This window comes from Canis lupus, chromosome X (genome assembly GCF_011100685.1).
Source record: "Canis lupus familiaris isolate Mischka breed German Shepherd chromosome X, alternate assembly UU_Cfam_GSD_1.0, whole genome shotgun sequence".
In the NCBI taxonomy this organism is placed as follows: Eukaryota; Metazoa; Chordata; class Mammalia; order Carnivora; family Canidae; genus Canis; species Canis lupus.
The window spans coordinates 52,613,551-52,630,914 of record NC_049260.1 but is presented as its reverse complement, the minus strand read 5'-3'; the positions used below and the strand labels follow the sequence as shown (position 1 = coordinate 52,630,914).

The 17,364-nt window shown below is 41.2% G+C and overlaps 1 pseudogene; it reads left to right on the top strand.

Moving 5' to 3' along the window:
- Positions 1 to 10,951: 10,951 nt before the first annotated feature.
- On the top strand, positions 10,952 to 14,290 carry LOC100687373 (annotated as a pseudogene).
- Positions 14,291 to 17,364: the final 3,074 nt, after the last annotated feature.

The window sequence follows — 17,364 nt, the reverse complement described above, 5'->3', positions numbered from 1 at the left end:
GGAATGCCTTTAATGTCTTTTTGTTGTCTGATTGCTGAAGCTAGGACTTCCAATACTATGTTGAATAGCAGTGGTGAGAGTGGACATCCCTGTCTTGTTCCTGATCTTAGGGGAAAGGCTCCCCGTGCTTCCCCATTGAGAATGATATTTGCTGTGGGCTTTTCGTAGATGGCTTTTAAGATGTTGAGGAATGTTCCCTCTATCCCTACACTCTGAAGAGTTTTGATCAGAAATGGATGCTGTATTTTGTCCAATGCTTTCTCTGCATATAATGAGAGGATTATATGGTTCTTGGTTTTTCTCTTGCTGATATGATGAATTACATTGATTGTTTTACGAGTGTTGAACCAGCCTTGTGTCCCGGGGATAAATCCTACTTGGTCATGGTGAATAATTTTCTTAATGTATTGTTGTATCCTATTGGCCAGTATCTTGTTGAGAATTTTTGCATCCATGTTCATCAGGGATATTGGTCTGTAATTCTCCTTTTTGGTGGGGTCTTTGTCTGGTTTTGGAATTAAGGTATGCTGGCCTCATAGAACAAATTTGCAAGTACTCCATCTCTTTCTATCTTTCCAAACAGCTTTAGGAGAATAGGTATGATTTCTTCTTTAAACGTTTGATAGAATTCCCCTGGGACGCCATCTGGCCCTAGACTCTTGTGTCTTGGGAGGTTTTTGATGAATGCTTCAATTTCCTCCCTGGTTATTGACCTGTTCAGGTTTTCTATTTCTTCCTGTTCCAGTTTTGGTAGTTTGTGGCTTTCCAGGAATGTGTCCATTTCTTCTAGATTGCCTAATTTATTGGCATATAGCTGTTCATAATATGTTTTTAAAATCATTTGTATTTCCTTGGTGTTGGTAGTGATCTCTCCTTTCTCATTCATGATTTTATTAATTTGAGTCTTCTCTCTCTTCTTTTTAATAAGGCTGGTTAATGGTTTATCTATCTTATTAATTCTTTCAAAGAACCAACTCTTGGTTCTGTTGATCTGTTCCAGAGTTTTTCTGGTCGATTTCCTTGAGTTCTGCTCGAATCTTTATTAACTCTCGTTTTCTCCTGGGTGTAGGATCTATCTGCTGTTTTTTCTCTAGCTCCTTTATGTGTAAGGTTAGCTTTTGTATTTGAGTTCTTTCCAGTTTTTGAATGGATGCTTCTATTGCGATGTATTTCCCCCTTAGGACTGCTTTTGCTGCATCCCAAAGATTTTGAACGGTTGTTTCTTCATTCTCATTAGTTTCCATGAGTCTTTTTAATTCTTCCTTAATTTCCCGGATGACCCTTTCATCTTTTAGCAGGATGGTCCTTAACCTCCACGTGTTTGAGGTCCTTCCAAACTTCTTGTTGTGATTTAGTTCTAATTTCAAGGCATTATGGTCTGAGAATATGCAGGGGACGATCCCAATCTTTTGGTATCGGTTCAGACCCGATTTGTGACCCAGTATGTGGTCTATTCTGGAGAAAGTTCCATGTGCACTTGATGTAAAGTTCTGTAGATATCTGTGAAATCCATCTGGTCCAGAGTATCATATAAAGCTCTTGTTTCTTTGGAGATTTTGTGCTTAGAACACCTATCAAGTATAGAAAGAGCTAGATTGAAGTCACCAAGTATAAGTGTATTATTATCTAAGGATTTCTTCACTTTGGTTAATAATTGATTTATATATTTGGCAGCTCCCACATTCGGGGCATATATATTGAGGATTGTTAAGTCCTCTTGTTGGATAGATCCTTTAAGTATGAGATAGTGTCCCTCTTCATCTCTCACTACAGTCTTTGGGGTAAATTTTAGTTTATCTGATATAAGGATGGCTACCCCTGCTTTCTTTTGAGGACCATTTGAATGGTAAATGGTTCTCCAACCTTTTATTTTCAGGCTGTAGGTGTCCTTCTGTCTCAAATGAGTCTCTTGTAGACAGCAAATAGATGGGTCCTGCTTTTTTATCCAGTCTGAAACCCTGCGCCTTTTGATGGGGTCATTAAGCCCGTTCACATTCAGAGTTACTATTGAGAGATATGAATTTAGTGTCATCATGATAACTATTCAGTCCTTGTTTTTGTGGAATGTTCCACTGAACTTCTTCTTAAAGGGGAATTTTAAGAGTCCCCCTTAATATTTCTTGCAGAGCTGGTTTGTAGGTCACATATTCTTTCAGTTGCTGCCTGTCTTGGAAGCTCTTTATCTCTCCTTCCATTTTGAATGAGAGCCTTGCTGGATAAAGTATTCTTGGTTGCATGTTCTTCTCATTTAGGACCCTGAATATATCCTGCCAGCCCTTTCTGGCCTGCCAGGTCTCTGTGGAGAGGTCTGCTGTTACCCTAATACTCCTCCCCATAAAAGTCAGGGATTTCTTGTCTCTTGCTGCTTTAAGGATCTTCTCTTTATCTTTGGAATTTGCAAGCTTCACTATTAAATGTCGAGGTGTTGAACGGTTTTTATTGATTTTAGGGGGGGATCTCTCTATTTCCTGGATCTGAATGCCTGTTTCCCTTCCCAGATTAGGAAAGTTTTCAGCTAGAATTTGGCCCTCTGTCCCTTTCGGCGCCCTCAGGAACACCAGTTAAATACATATTCTGGCCCTCTGTCCCTTTCGGCGCCCTCAGGAACACCAATTAAACGTAGGTTTTTCTTCCTCAGGCTGTCATTTATTTCCCTTAATCTATCTTCATGGTCTTTTAATTGTTTGTCTCTTTTTTCCTCAGTTTCCCTCTTTGCTATCAACTTGTCTTCTGTGTCACTCACTCCTTCTTCCACCTCGTCATTAGGACTTCTAGTTTGGATTGCATCTCATTTAATTGATTTTTAATTTCTGCCTGATTAGCTCTAAATTCTGTAGTCATGAAGTCTCTTGAGTCCTTTATGCTTTTTTGTAGAGCCACCAGTAGCTGTATAATAGTGCTTCTGAATTGGCTTTCTGACATTGAATTGTAATCCAGATTTTGTAACTCTGTGGGAGAGAGGACTGTTTCTGATTCTTTCTTTTGAGGTGAGGTTTTCCATTTTGCTCAGTGCAGAGTGGCCAAAAACAAGTTGTATTGGGATAATGAGAAGAAGAGAGGAGAGAAAGAAGGAAAGAAAAGAGAAAAAGAAAAAAGAAAAAAGGAAGAAAATAGAAAAAAGAGAAAGAAAAAGAAAGAAAGGAAAAAAAGTGTGCGGGAAGCAAACAGAAATCAAAAAGCAAAAAACAAAGAAACAAACAAACAAACACGGGGGAGTATCTTCTGATTCTGTGTACTTTAAGTCCCTTGACTTCGACTGGAACTTGTCCGTCTAGCTGGTCTTCTGGGGGAGGGGGCTGTTGTGCTGATTTTCAGGTGTTAGCACTTGGGGGAGCTGCTCTGCCCCTGCCTGGTGCAGGGCTCAGTGGGGGTTGTTTACCCCGTGAGGCCCCCAGGAGGAGCAACCACAGTGGCGACGGCCAGCTCTGGAGCCCTGGATTCAGCTCCCGCAGGAACTACAGAGCTCTCTGTCTGCAGGGCCTGGATGCTCCGGGTGGGGCCGCTGATCTGCTCAGCTCGGGGCAGGAGCGTCCTTGCTGTCCTGGGCCCTCCCGGCCTCTGCCTGTCCTGGGGGAGGCGGGATCTTGGGCTGTGTCCCGGCCCTCAGTGCTCCCCGGCCTGTGCTGTTGGATTCGCGCTCCTGGCGGCACAGCCACCTCCGCGGATCCGCCCCCGGAGCCCCTCCGAGCTGCTCCCGGAGCTGCACAGGCCCCTCCGCAGGGAGCCTCTTCCTCTGTCCGAGCCCCTTGGTGCTGCTCCCATGTCAATGTGTGCGCGCTGCAGCCCTTAGGGAGCTCGGTGCACTCTCCTGGGGCACAGTTGCTCTGTTATTGTCCCCGGGAGCCTGAGGGCATCCCCGCCCTCCTGGGGTCCTGCTCTAACTCCCTGCGATGGCCTTTCCGCCCAGGAAGGTTGGTGAAGCTCCTGCTTCTCCAGGACGGGGCTCTCCTGTCCTGGGGGCACTCGCCCGGGCCTCAGCCCGGCTCCTCGCAGGGCCCCTCCCCCTTGGATGCCTTTTGTTTCTTTATTTCTTCTTTCCCCGTCTTCCTACCTTGATAGAAGCGCAAACTCTTCTCACTGTAGCATTTCAGCTGTTCTCTCTTTAAATCTCAGGCTGAATTCGTAGATTTTCAGGATGATTGGAAGGTTATCTAGGTAATTTGGTGGGGACAGGTGATTTGGGGACCCTACTCTTCCTCCATCTTGCCCCTCCCCCCAAAACCACTGTATTTTTATTGATTTTAAGTTGTACGATCTATCTGTTAGTGTAAGTGGGGTTAGAGTCCCCTACTATTATTATATTACTGTCAGTTTCTTCCTTTATGTATGTGAATACTTGCTTTATGTATATAGGTGCTCCCATGTTGGCTGCATAAATATTTACATTTTGTCACATTTTTTGCATTAGATTGTCCCCTTTATCATTATGTATTGTCACTATTTTTGTATTGTTACATTCTTTGTTTAAAGCCTATTTTCCTCATTTCAGGTAGAAGCAATGATAGCAAAGTAGTAGGAGGACCGTAGACTTGCCTAGTCCCTCAAACACACCTAGGTAATTATCAAATCATTCTGAATACTCAAGAAATTGATCTGAGGACTGATAGAATAAACTACACTAACACAGTCAGTGAAGAGGCCACAGCAAGAGAGGTAGGAAGTGCAGAGATGTAGATTGGGGGAGAAATGGATCATGGGTGCTAAGGAGGGGAGAGAGCCCTGGTTGTGGAGAAAAGCAAGAGACAGAGAAGCACACAAAGGATCACACAAGGATAACACTTCCCCAAAGCCATTGACTGGGAAAATGAGAACGGCTAATTTTCCTGAGTTTTTGCAATAAGTGGGGCTAAAGGACTGGAGTTTTATAGGTCCACAGCATGGCTGAGATAGTGTCCTGAGGGTGCTGCAATGCTCTTCATGACAAGGCAGGCAGATATCCCCGGGGGACAGATGGTGCAATCTAAGTATTGCCTAAGAAACACTGGTAGACACTGTTCCCTTTTTTGGGGGTGCATCTGAGAAAGATGGCATTATCTCTCTGGTGACAAAGAATCAATGGGTGCCATTTCTCTCCCCTGCTCCTCAGCATAGGTGCAGAGACACGTGCTGAGGGTGGCTAACCAGACACTGGCTGTTTAGTGTGCTTTGTTCCAAATCCCACACTCCTGCACTCTGGTGCAACTGCACTTCTGGGTCAAACCTGAATCAATCCCAGGACAGTAAGACTTTCACCCAGAAGACCAGAGCAGATCCCTACCACACCAGGTCCCTAAATGTTGGAGTTTTAAAACTTAGCAGGCCTGGCTGGGATAGATTCCAAAGTTAACTACGCTTCTCTAGGCAAGCAAGCAACCTGGACAGGATAGTGTGAAAGCAGCAAGCTGAAAAAACCTATTATGCACCAAGGGAAATTATTCACCTTTCTGGGAAGGCTTCCCTGACAGCACAAGCATGTATTCCCCTCTCTGTAGACTAAGGAACTGACTGGCACCATTTCCTTCCCCTGAACCTCAGCATAAAGCAACTTTAGTAAATAGCACAACACCAACACGGGATGCCTAACCTACTTACATCAAGTACCATTCCCCCGCACACTGCTGGCACCACTTTACTCAGACAAGTATGCCTAAGAACCAGTGCTACAGGCCTCTTTGACACAAGACCAGCACAAATCCACACACACACCACATCTACTAACCATAGAGTTATGCAAACCTCACTACTACTGGAAATAGCATCAGATTTCATTTAACAAGCAGGCCAGAGCACACCTAGTTCAAACTTGCCATGCTCTGGCTAAGATCCAAACACCCCCCACTGCATGCAAGGAAGAAATCTGCAGACAACTGTTTTGAGGGATAGAGCAACCAAAACACAGCAGCAGAGTGCACATATCACACACACACACACACACACACACACACACACACGACACTTCATGAAGTGCCAGGCCCTGGATATTATATGACCTCTTCTTCATAAAGCTATTACTCTGAGGAACAGGTAACTTAACAGGCTTTCCTAACACAGAGAAGAAGACAGAGTCTTCTTCAAACAAAATGCCGATACAGAGTAATTAACCCCAAAAGAGAGGACAAAAAAAGGTCACACCCAGGGAGCTAATTGAAACAAATAGAAGTATATGCATTATCCAGAATTTAAAGCAAAAATCGTAAGGATACTAGTGGGCTTCAGAAAAGCATAGAAGACATCAAGGAGACCCTTGCCACAGAGATAAAAGAGCTAAAAACAAATCAGGCCAAATTGAAAAATGCAATAACTGAGGCTCAAAACCAACTGAATATAATGACCTCAAGGATGAAAGTAGAGGAAAAAAAAGTGATACAGAAGATAGAATTATGGAAAATAATGAAGGTGAACAAAAGAGGGAAAGAAAAATCTTGGATCATGAAGGTAGACTTAGGGAACTCAGTAACTCCATCAAATGTAATAATATCCATATCATAGGAGTTACAGAGGAAAAAGAGAGAGAAAAGGGGGCAGAAGGTTTATTTGAGGAAAATATACCTGAAAACTTCCCTAATCTGGGAAAGGAAACAGACATCCAGGTTCAAAAAGCACAGAGAACTCCCATCAAAGTCAACAAAAGCAGGCCAACAGCAAGACATAATGTAGTTAAATTTGCAAAATATAAAGAATAAGTCCTAAAATCAGCAAGGCAAGGGAAGATCAATAAGACTAGCAGCAGAATTCTCCACAGAAACTTGACAGGTCAGAAGAAAGTGGCATGTTATATTCAACGTGAGGAATGGTAACAATCTGCAGCCAAGAATACTCTATCCAGCAAGGTTATCATTCAGAATAGAGAGAAAGATAGTTTCCCAAACAAAAACTAAAGGAGTTTGTGACAGACCACTGAAACAGCCCTGCAAGAAATATTAAAGGGGATTCTTTGAGTGGAAAGAAAGACCAAAAGTGACAAAGACAGACAAAGATCAGACAAATTAGATTTTATTTCTTTTTTACAAACTATATTTTAAACCAAAGATTGTAACAAGAGATAAAGAAGGACGCTATGTCATAACAAAGGGGCCTACACAAAAATAAGACCTAAAAAGTGTAAATATTGATGCCCCTAAATTGGGAGCACTCAAATATTTAAACAGTTAATAATGAACATAAAGGAACTCATTGATAACATTACAATACTATTAGGGGACTTGAACACCCCCTTACATCAATGGACAGATCATCTAATCAGAAAATAAATAGGGAAACAATGAGGGGCACCTGGGTGGCTCAGTGGTTGAGCATCTGCCTTTGGCTGAGCTCATGATCCTGGGGTCCTGGGATTGAGTCCCACAGCAAGCTCCCCAAAGTGAGCCTGCTTCTTACTCTGCCTATTTCTCTCACTCTCTCTCTGTGTCTCCCATGAACAAATGAATAAAAATCTTTAAAAAATAAGGAAACAATGGCTTTAAATGACACACTGGACCAGATGGATCTAACAGAAATATTCAGAACATTTCATCCTAAAGCAGCAGAATACACTTTTTTTTCAAGTGCACACGGGACGTTCTCCAGAAGAGATCACATACTGGGTCACAAGTCAGCCCTCAACATCTATGAAAAGATTGAGATCATACCATGCATATTTTCAGACCACAATGCTAAGAAACTGGAAGTCAACCACAAGAAAAAATTTGGATATACTGCTAATACATGGAGGTTAAAGAATATCATAGCAAAGAATGAATTGAAATTAAGGAAGAAATTTTAAAAAGTACTAGTAGCAAATGAAAATGAAAACATGACAGTTCAAGGCTTTGGGATGCAGCAAAGGTGGTCCTATGTGGGAAGTATATAGCAAATATCCCTACCTTAAGAAACAAGCAAAGTCTCAAATACACAACTATATTACACCTAAAGGAGCTAAAAACGGAAGAAAAAATAAAGCCTAAAGCCAAAAGAGGAAGGGAAATAATAAAGATTAGAGCAGAAATAAATGATAAAGGAGGGACCTGAGTGGCTCAGTTGGTTAAGTATCCAACTCTTGTTTTCAATTTAGGTCATGATCTCAGGGTTGTGAGATCAGGGCCCACGTTAGGCTCCACAGTGGGCACGGATCCTGCTTAATATTCTCTCTTTCCCCCTGCTCCTATTCCCTTCTTTCCTCCTCTCTAAAAGAAAGAAAAAGAAAAGAAAAGAAAAGAAAAGAAAAGAAAGAGAGAGAGAGAGAGAGAGAGAAAGAAAGAAAGAAAGAAAGAAAGAAAGAAAGAAAGAAAAAGAAAGAAAGAAAGAAAGAAAGAAAGAAAGAAAGAAAGAAAGAAAGAAGGAAGGAAGAAAAAGAAAGAAAGAAAGAAAGAAAGAAAGAAAGAAAGAAAGAAAGAAAGACAAACAAAACCCCAGTAGAACAGATAAGGAAAAGCAGGAGCTGGTTTCTTGAAAGAAATTCATAAAATTGATGACCACCTAGCCAGACTTAGCAAAAGAAAAAGAGAAAGGAACCGAATAAATAAAATCACAAATGATAAAGGAGACATAACAACCAGCACAACAGAAATATAAAAAGTCCTAAGAGAATATTATGAAAAATCATGTCAAAAATCAGAAAATTTGGAAGAAATGGATAAATTCCTAGAAACATATAACTACCAAAACTGAAACAGGAAGAAATACAAAGCTTGAACAGACTGATACCCAGCAAAGAAATTGAATTAGTAATGAAAAATCTCTCAGCAAACAAAATTCAAGGGCCAGATGGCTTCCCAGAGGAATTCTACCAGATATTTAAAGAGGAATGTCTACCAGACAGTTAATACCTATTCTCACATTGTTCTAAAAAATAGAAATGGAAGGAAAACATCCAAAATTATGCTGAGGCCAACATTAACCTGATTCCAAAACTAAAGACTCCGCTAAAAAATAGAACTACAGGCCAATGTCCTTGATGAAAACAGACACAAAAATTCTCAAGAAATTCTACCAATCAAATCTAACAGTACATTAAAAGAATCACTCATCACAATAAAGTGGGATTTCCTCCTGGGTTGTAGGGGTGGTTCAATATTCACAAATCAACCAACATGATATGCCACATTGATAAAATATATGATAACAACCATAAGATTCTTTCAATAGACACAGAAAAAGCATTTGACAAAGTATAACATCAATTATTGGTAAAAACCCTCAACAAAGTAGGGTTAGAGGAAACATACCTCAACATAATAAAGCCCATATATAAAACTCCACAGCTAATGTCCTCTATGGTGAAAAGCAGAACATTTCTTCTAAGGTCAGGAAAAAAACAGGATGTCCACTCCCACTACTGTTGTTCAACAGAGTACTGGAGTCCTAGTCTCAGGAATGAGACAAAAAAAGAAATAAAAGGTATTCAAGTCAGCAAGGAAGAAGTCAAACTTTATTTGCAGACAATGTGATAGTCTATGTAGAAAATACAAAAGACACCACCAAAAAATTGCTAGAATTCATATGAATTCAATAAAGTCACAAGATACAGAATCAATGTACAAAACTTTGTTGCATTTCTATACACAAATAATGAAGCAACAGAAAAAGAAATCAAGGAATCTATCCCATTTACAACTGCACCAAAAACAATAAGATATCTAGGAATAAAACTAACCAAAGAGGTAAAAATCTACTCTGAAAACTATGAAAAACTGATGAAAGAAATTGAAGAACACATGAAGAAATGGAATAACATTCCATGCTCATAGATTGTAAAAATGAATATTGTTAGAATATTTATACTGCCCAAACCAACTTATACATTTAATGAGATTCCTATCATAATACCATCAATATTTTTCACAGAGCTACAACAAGCAATCCTAAAATTTGTAAGGAAGCACAAAAGACCCTTAATGGGCAAAAACAATTTTGAAAAGGAACAGCAAAGCTGGAGGCATCACAATTCTGGACTTCAAGATATACTACAAAGCTGTAGTGATCAAGACAGTATGGTACTGGCACAAAAACAGACACATAGATCAATGGATCAGAATAGAAAAACCAGAAATGGACCCACAACTATATGGTCAACAAATCTTCAAGAAAGCAGGAAAGAGGTGATCCCTGGGTTGCTCAGTGGTTTAGTGCCTGCCTTCAGCCCAGGGCATGATCCTGGAGTCCTGGGATCGAGTCCCACGTTGGGCTCCCTGCATGAAGCCTGCTTCTCCCTCTGCCTGTGTCTCTGCCTCTTTCTCTCTCTCTCTCTCTCTCATTAATAAATAAATAAAATCTTAAAAAAAGAAAGCAGGAAAGAATAACCAAGGGAAAAAGGCCCTTCAACAAATGGTGTTGGGAAAACCAGACAGCAACACGCAAAAGAATGAAACTGGCCCCCATTCTCACCCCATACACAAAAATAAAATCAAAACGGATGGAAGAACTAAATTTAAGACAGGAAACCATCAAAATTCTAGAGGAGAATATAGGAAGTAACCTCTTTAATAAGCAATAGTAACTTCTTAATAGATAAGTCTCATGAGGCAAGGGAAACAAAAGCAAAAATAAATCTTGACATTTCATCAAGATCAAAAGCTTCTGCACAGCAAAGGGAACAATCAGCACAAGTAAAAGGCAGCATTAGAATTGGGAGAAGATATTTTCAAATGACACATGTGATAAAGGGTTAGTATCCAAAATCTATAAAGAACTTCTCAAATTCAACACCCAAAAACAAATAATCCAATTAAGAAATGGCCAGAAAATGTAAATATATATTTTTCCAAAACCAACATACAAATGGCTAACAGACATGGCAATGCTCAATATCATTCCTCATCAGGGAAATGCAAATCAAAACTACATTGAGACATCACCCTACACCTGTCAGAATGGCTAAAATGAACAACACAGGAAACAGCAAATGTTTTGGTGAGGATGTGGAGAAAGAGGAACCCTCTTGCACTCTTTGTGGGAATATAACTGGTAAAGACACTATGGAAAACAGTATGGAGGCTATTCAAAAAGTGAAAGATAGAGGGAAGGAGGAAAAATGGCATCCACGGATTATAGTACCTACAGCCAAGCTGCAGCCCAGCAGGGCTACAGTGCATACACCACCCAACCAACTCAAGGATATGCACAGACCACCCAGGCATATGGGCAGCAGAGTTATGGAACCTATGGACAGCCCACTGATGTCAGCTATACCCAGGCTCAGACCACTGCGACCTATGGGCAGACCGCCTATGCAACTTCTTATGGACAGCCTCCCGCTGGTTATACTACTCCAACTGCCCCCCAGGCATACAGTCAGCCTGTTCAGGGGTACAGCACTGGTGCTTATGATACCACCACTGCTACGGTCACTACCACCCAGGCCTCCTATGAAGCTCAGTCTGCATATGGCACTCAGCCTGCTTACCCAGCCTATGGGCAGCAGCCAGCAGCCACCGCACCTGCAAGACCACAGGATGGTAACAAACCTGCTGAGACTAGTCAACCTCAATCTAGCACAGGGGGTTACAACCAGCCCAGCCTAGGATATGGACAGAGTAACTACAGTTATCCCCAGGTACCTGGGAGCTACCCCATGCAGCCAGTCACAGCACCACCATCTTATCCTCCTACCAGCTACTCCTCTACACAGCCAACTAGTTATGATCAGAGCAGTTACTCTTAGCAGAACACCTATGGGCAGCCGAGCAGCTATGGACAGCAGAGTAGCTATGGTCAACAAAGCAGCTATGGGCAGCAGCTGCCCACTAGTTATCCCCCCCAAACTGGATCCTACAGCCAGGCTCCAAGTCAATATAGCCAACAGAGCAGCAGCTACGGGCAGCAGAGTTCATTCCAACAGGACCACCCCCGTAGCATGGGTGTTTATGGGCAGGAGTCTGGAGGATTTTCCAGACCAGGAGAGAACCGGAGCATGAGTGGTCCTGATAACCCGGGCAGGGGAAGAGGGGGATTTGATCGTGGAGACATGAGCAGAGGTGGGCGGGGAGGAGGACGCGGTGGAATGGGCGCTAGAGAGCGAGGTGGCTTCAATAAGCCTGGTGGACCCATGCATGAAGGACCAGATCTTGATCTAGGCCCACCTGTAGATCCAGATGAAGACTCTGACAACAGTGCAATTTATGTGCAAGGTTTAAATGACAATGTGACTCTAGATGATCTGGCTGACTTCTTTAAACAGTATGGAGTTGTTAAGATGAACAAAAGAACCGGACAACCCATGATCCATATCTACTTGGACAAGGAAACAGGAAAGCCCAAAGGTGATGCTACAGTATCCTATGAAGACCCACGAACTGCCAAGGCTGCTGTGGAGTGGTTTGATGGGAAAGATTTTCAAGGAAGCAAACTTAAGGTTTCTCTTGCTCAGAAGAAATCTCCGATGAACAGCATGTGGGGTGGTATGCCTCCCTGTGAGGGCAGAGGGATGCCACCGCCACTCCGTGGAGGTCCAGGGGGCCCAGGAGGTCCTGGGGGCCCCATGGTTCGCATGGGAGGCCGTGGAGGAGACAGAGGTGGCTTTCCCCAAGAGGACCCCGGGGTTCCCGAGGGAACCCATCCGGAGGAGGAAACGTCCAGCACCGAGCTGGGGACTAGCAGTGCCCCACTCCGGGGTGTGGAAACCAGAACTTCGCCTGGAGAACAGAATGCAACCAGTGTAAGGCCCCGAAGCCTGAAGGCATCCTTTCACCACCCTTCCCGCCCCTGGGATATCTATTTATCTATCTATCTATCTATCTATCTATCTATCTATCTATCTATCTATCTGAATATTATTAAGCCATAAAAATGAATGAAATGTTGTAACAACATGGATGGAACTAAAGAGTATTATGCTAAGTGAAATAAGTAAGAAAAAGACAAATACCATATGATTTCACTCATATGTGGAATTTAAGATCAAAACTGAAGAACATAGGGGAAAATTAAAAAGAGTGGTGAACCAGAGAGCAGACTCAACTATGGAGAACAACCTGCATGTTACTGGAGGGGAGGTGGGCAGAGGAAATGTGTTAAATGGGTGGTGGTATTAAGGAGGGCACTTATGTGATGAGCACTGGGTGTTGTATGTAAGTGATGAATCACTAAATGCTACACCTGAAATTAATATTACAATGTATGTAAACTGAAATTTAAATAAAAACTTGAAACTACAAAAAAATAACGTCTATTTTCTTCGAGGTGAATATTGCTATGCCAGCTTTCTTTTGCTTCTATCTGCCTGGTAAATATTTTTCCATACCTTCACTTTCAAACAGTTTGTGTTTGTAGGACTGAAGTAAATGTCTTGTAGGTATCTATCTATCTATATATGGTTCTTCCTTTTTTATACATTTAGTCACTCTAAGTCTTTTGATCAAGGTATTTTGTCTATTTGCCTTCAGAGTAATTACTGATAGGTAGGTACTTATTGCCATTTTGTTACTTGTTTTACAGTTGTTTTTATAGTTCTCTATTTCTTTCTTCTCTTGCTCTCTTCTGTTGTGTTTTGATAGCTTTCTTTTGTAATATACTTGTATTCATTTCCCTTTATTTTGTGTGTATATATTACAGATCTTTGATTTGTGGTTACTATTAGGCTTATTATAACATCTTATGTATATAGCAGTCTATATTAAGTTGATGGTCACTTAAATTTGAACTCACTCTAAAAGTACTATATCAGGGCACTTGGGCAACTCTGTCAGTTAAGTGTCTGCCTTCAGCTCTGGTCATGATCCCAAGGTCATAGGATTGAGCTCTGCATTTGGCTCCCTGCTCATTAAGGAGTCTGCCTCTCCCCCGGTCCCTCCCCCTGCTCATGCTCTCTGTCAAATAAATGAATAAATAAATAAAATCTCTAAAAAATAATTGATTTCAGTTCTTTTGTGCTTTAAACTCTACTGGTTTTATAAGTGATTAATCTACCATATTTATTATGTTTGTATGTAGCTGTGTAATTTTTTCCTATCTTAATTTTTTTCTCTTGATTATAGCCTTCTCCTTTCCCCCAAATAATTCTTTACAACATTTCTCATCAGACCGGTTTAGTGGTGATAACCTCCTTTAACTTGTGTTTGTCTGAGAAACTCTTATATTATCTCTCATATTCTGAATGATATCCCTGCTGGTTGTTGACTTTTTTCCTTTTAGGACTTTGAATATATCATGCCACTCCCTTCTGACTTGGAATGTTTCTGCTGAAATATTAGCTGTTAGTCTTATGGGGTTTCCCCTTGTATGTAACATATTTCTTTTTTCTTGCTGCTTTTAAAATTCAATCTTTGTAAAAAAAATTCAATCTTTGTGACTACTTTTTGCCATTTTAATTACTATGTGTGGCCCCCCCTTAGGCTAATTGCAGTGGAGCATCTCTGTACCTCCTGAATCTGGATGTCTATTTCCTTCCCCAGATTAGGTAGGGTTTCAGATATTATTTATTCACATAAATTCTCTGCCCCTTTTCTCTCTTTATTTTCTGGGATCCTTATAAAGCAAATTTTATGCATGATGATGTCACTGACATCATCTTACCTTATTCTTAACTTTTTATTATTCTTTTCTTTTTCCGTTCATCTTGGTTACTTTCCCTTACTCTGTTCTCCAGCTCATTGACCCATTCTTCTGCCTTTTCTAATCTGCAATTGAATTCCTCTAGTCTATTTTTTAATTTAAATTCAATTTGACCACATATAGTACATCATTAGTTTCAGATACAGTTTTCAATAATTCATCAGTTGTGTATAACACCCATTGCTCATCACATCACATGCCATTCTTAATGCCCATCACCCAGTTACCATATTCACACCCACCTCCCCTTCAGTAACCCTCAGTATGTTTCCCAGAGTTAAGAGTCCCTCGTGGTTTGTCTTTCTCTCTGATTATTCCCCATTCAGATTCCCCTCCTTTCCTTATAGTCCCTTGCATTATTTCTTATATTCTGCATATGAGTGAAACCATATGATAATTGTCTTCCTCTAATTGACTTATTTCACTTAGTATAATACCCTCCAGTTCTATCCATGTCAAAATAAATGATAGATATTCATCCTTTCTTTTTTTAATAATAAATTTATTTTTTATTGGTGTTCACTTTGCCAACATACAGAATAACACCCAGTGCTCATCCCGTCAAGTGCCCCCCTCAGTGCCCGCCACCCAGTCACCCCCACCCCCCACCCTACTCCCCTTCCACCACCCCTAGTTCGCTTCCCAGAGTTAGTAGTCTTCCATGTTCTGTCTCCCTTTCGGATATTTCCTACCCATTTCTTCTCCCTTCCCCTCTATTCCCTTTCACTATTATTTATATTCCCCAAATGAATGAGACCATATAATGTTTGTCGATATTCATCCTTTCTGATGGCTAAGTAATATTCCATTGTATATACACACCACATCTTCTTTATCCATTCATCTGTCAAAGGACATCTTGGCTCTGTCTACAATTTGGCTATTGTGGACATTGCTGCTATAAACATTGGGGTGTAGGTGCCCCTTCATTTCACCACATCTGTACCTTTGGGGTAAATATCCAATGGAGCAATTGCTGGGTCATAGGGTTGCTCTATTTTTAACTTCTTGAGGAATCTCCACAGTTTTCCAGAGTGGCTGCACCAGCTTGCATTCCCACCAACAATATAAGAGAATTTCCCCTTCTCCACATCTTTACCAACTTGTGTTGTTTCCTGTCTTGTTGATTTGGATCATTCTAACTGGTATAGAGTGGTATCTTGTGGTTTTGATTTGTATTTCCCTGATGACAAGTGATGTGGAGCATTTTTTCATGTGTCTGTTGGCCATTTGTATGTCTTCCTTGGAGAAATGCCTGTTCATGTCTTCTGCCCATTTCTTGAGTAGATTTTTTGTTTTCAGGGTTTTGAGTTTGATATGTTTTTTATAGATCTCGGACATTAGCCCTTTATCTGAAATCTCATTTACAAATATCTTCTCCCATTCTTCAGGTTGCCTTTTAGTTTTGTTGACTATTTCCTTTGCTCTGAAAAAGCTTTTTATCTCGATGAAGTCCCAATAGTTCATTTTTGCTTTTGTTTCCCTTAACTTTAGAGATGTGTCTTGTGAGAAGCTGCTGTGACAGAGCTCAAAAAAGTTGTTGCCTGTGTTCTTCTCTAGGATTTTGATGGATTCTTGTTTCACATTTAGGTCTTTCATTCATTTTGAGTTTATCTTTGTGTATGGTGTAAGAGAATAGAATTTTTTGTTATTGAGTTCTTCACTTTTGATTGGTTCTTTTTAAAATTTTCTGTCTCTTTGTTGTAGGCCTCACTGAAACTCTCCACTCTTTTCTCAAGTCCATTTATGGCCATTACTTTGAATTTCCTATCAGGAATGTTGCATATATCTGTTTCATTTAGCTCTTCTGCTGTGGTTTTATACTGTTCATTCATTTTGGACGTATTCCTCTGTCTCCCTATTTTGTCTGTCTCTGTTTCTATGTATTAGGAAGTTCAGTTTTATCTCCTGATCTTGCAAGTAGTGTCCTTATGAAGACAAGGTCCTGTTATGCCCTTTAGCACAATGTTCCCTGTTCACCTGAACCAGGGACTTCAGGAGAGTCTCCTATTTATTTTGTGGGAGTCCAAATATTGTGGCTGAGTCTCACTTGCTTTCAGTCCAGTTGGCTGCAATGGCCCACTTTGCTATTGTGGGCAGAATTTTGTCCCTTTGATATTAAGGGACCTGTCTGGGTTTTCCATGGGCTTGTAGTTGTGTCAGACCAAATGCTTGCCCTGAGCCTGGTTTTCAGGCCTGTGGTTGCACCTAACTGCAAGGCTCTCTCCCTGTATCATCCCCTGAGAGATTTTTGTTTGTGGATGGGGCTGACAGATCAGAGACCTGTCTGCAGTCAGTCTGCTGTGGCTACAGACACACTGATTGTCAGGGCACTCTCTGTACATTTCTGGCTGTAAGTTTTGCCTGTCGGGACTGCATTCAATCTGGTATGTCTTATTATCTTTCCTTCTCCCCAGGGAAGAAGTGACTTTGGAGTTATGCCAGTCCCTGCTGGGGCTACTTGGAGGATGGAAGGCGACAGGAGCTTCTTTGGACAGACTGCTGCCTAGTGAGGCAGTTTGGATGGTGCAGATCCACAGGACTATGTGGCAGTGGGGTGCACAATGTTACGAAGATAGATGGAGGGTGTTCACACTGATTCCCTCAGTATCTAGTTATCTAGGCTGAGGAAAGGGGGAGAGAAACAGCATCTGTCAGCTCTTTTTTTCTTGGAGAGTTCTCCAAAACATCCCTGCCCCTCCAGCACATGTCCTGAGATTAGTAAATAGATCTTCATGCCAGGCACTTTTCAAAGTGCTGCTTGTATGCTCTATCTCAATGAGATAGTTTGTTATGCTGTTTCTTTAAAGGTGGGGATTCAGTTTCCTATCACTCAATTGCTCATGCCAAAAGACCTGG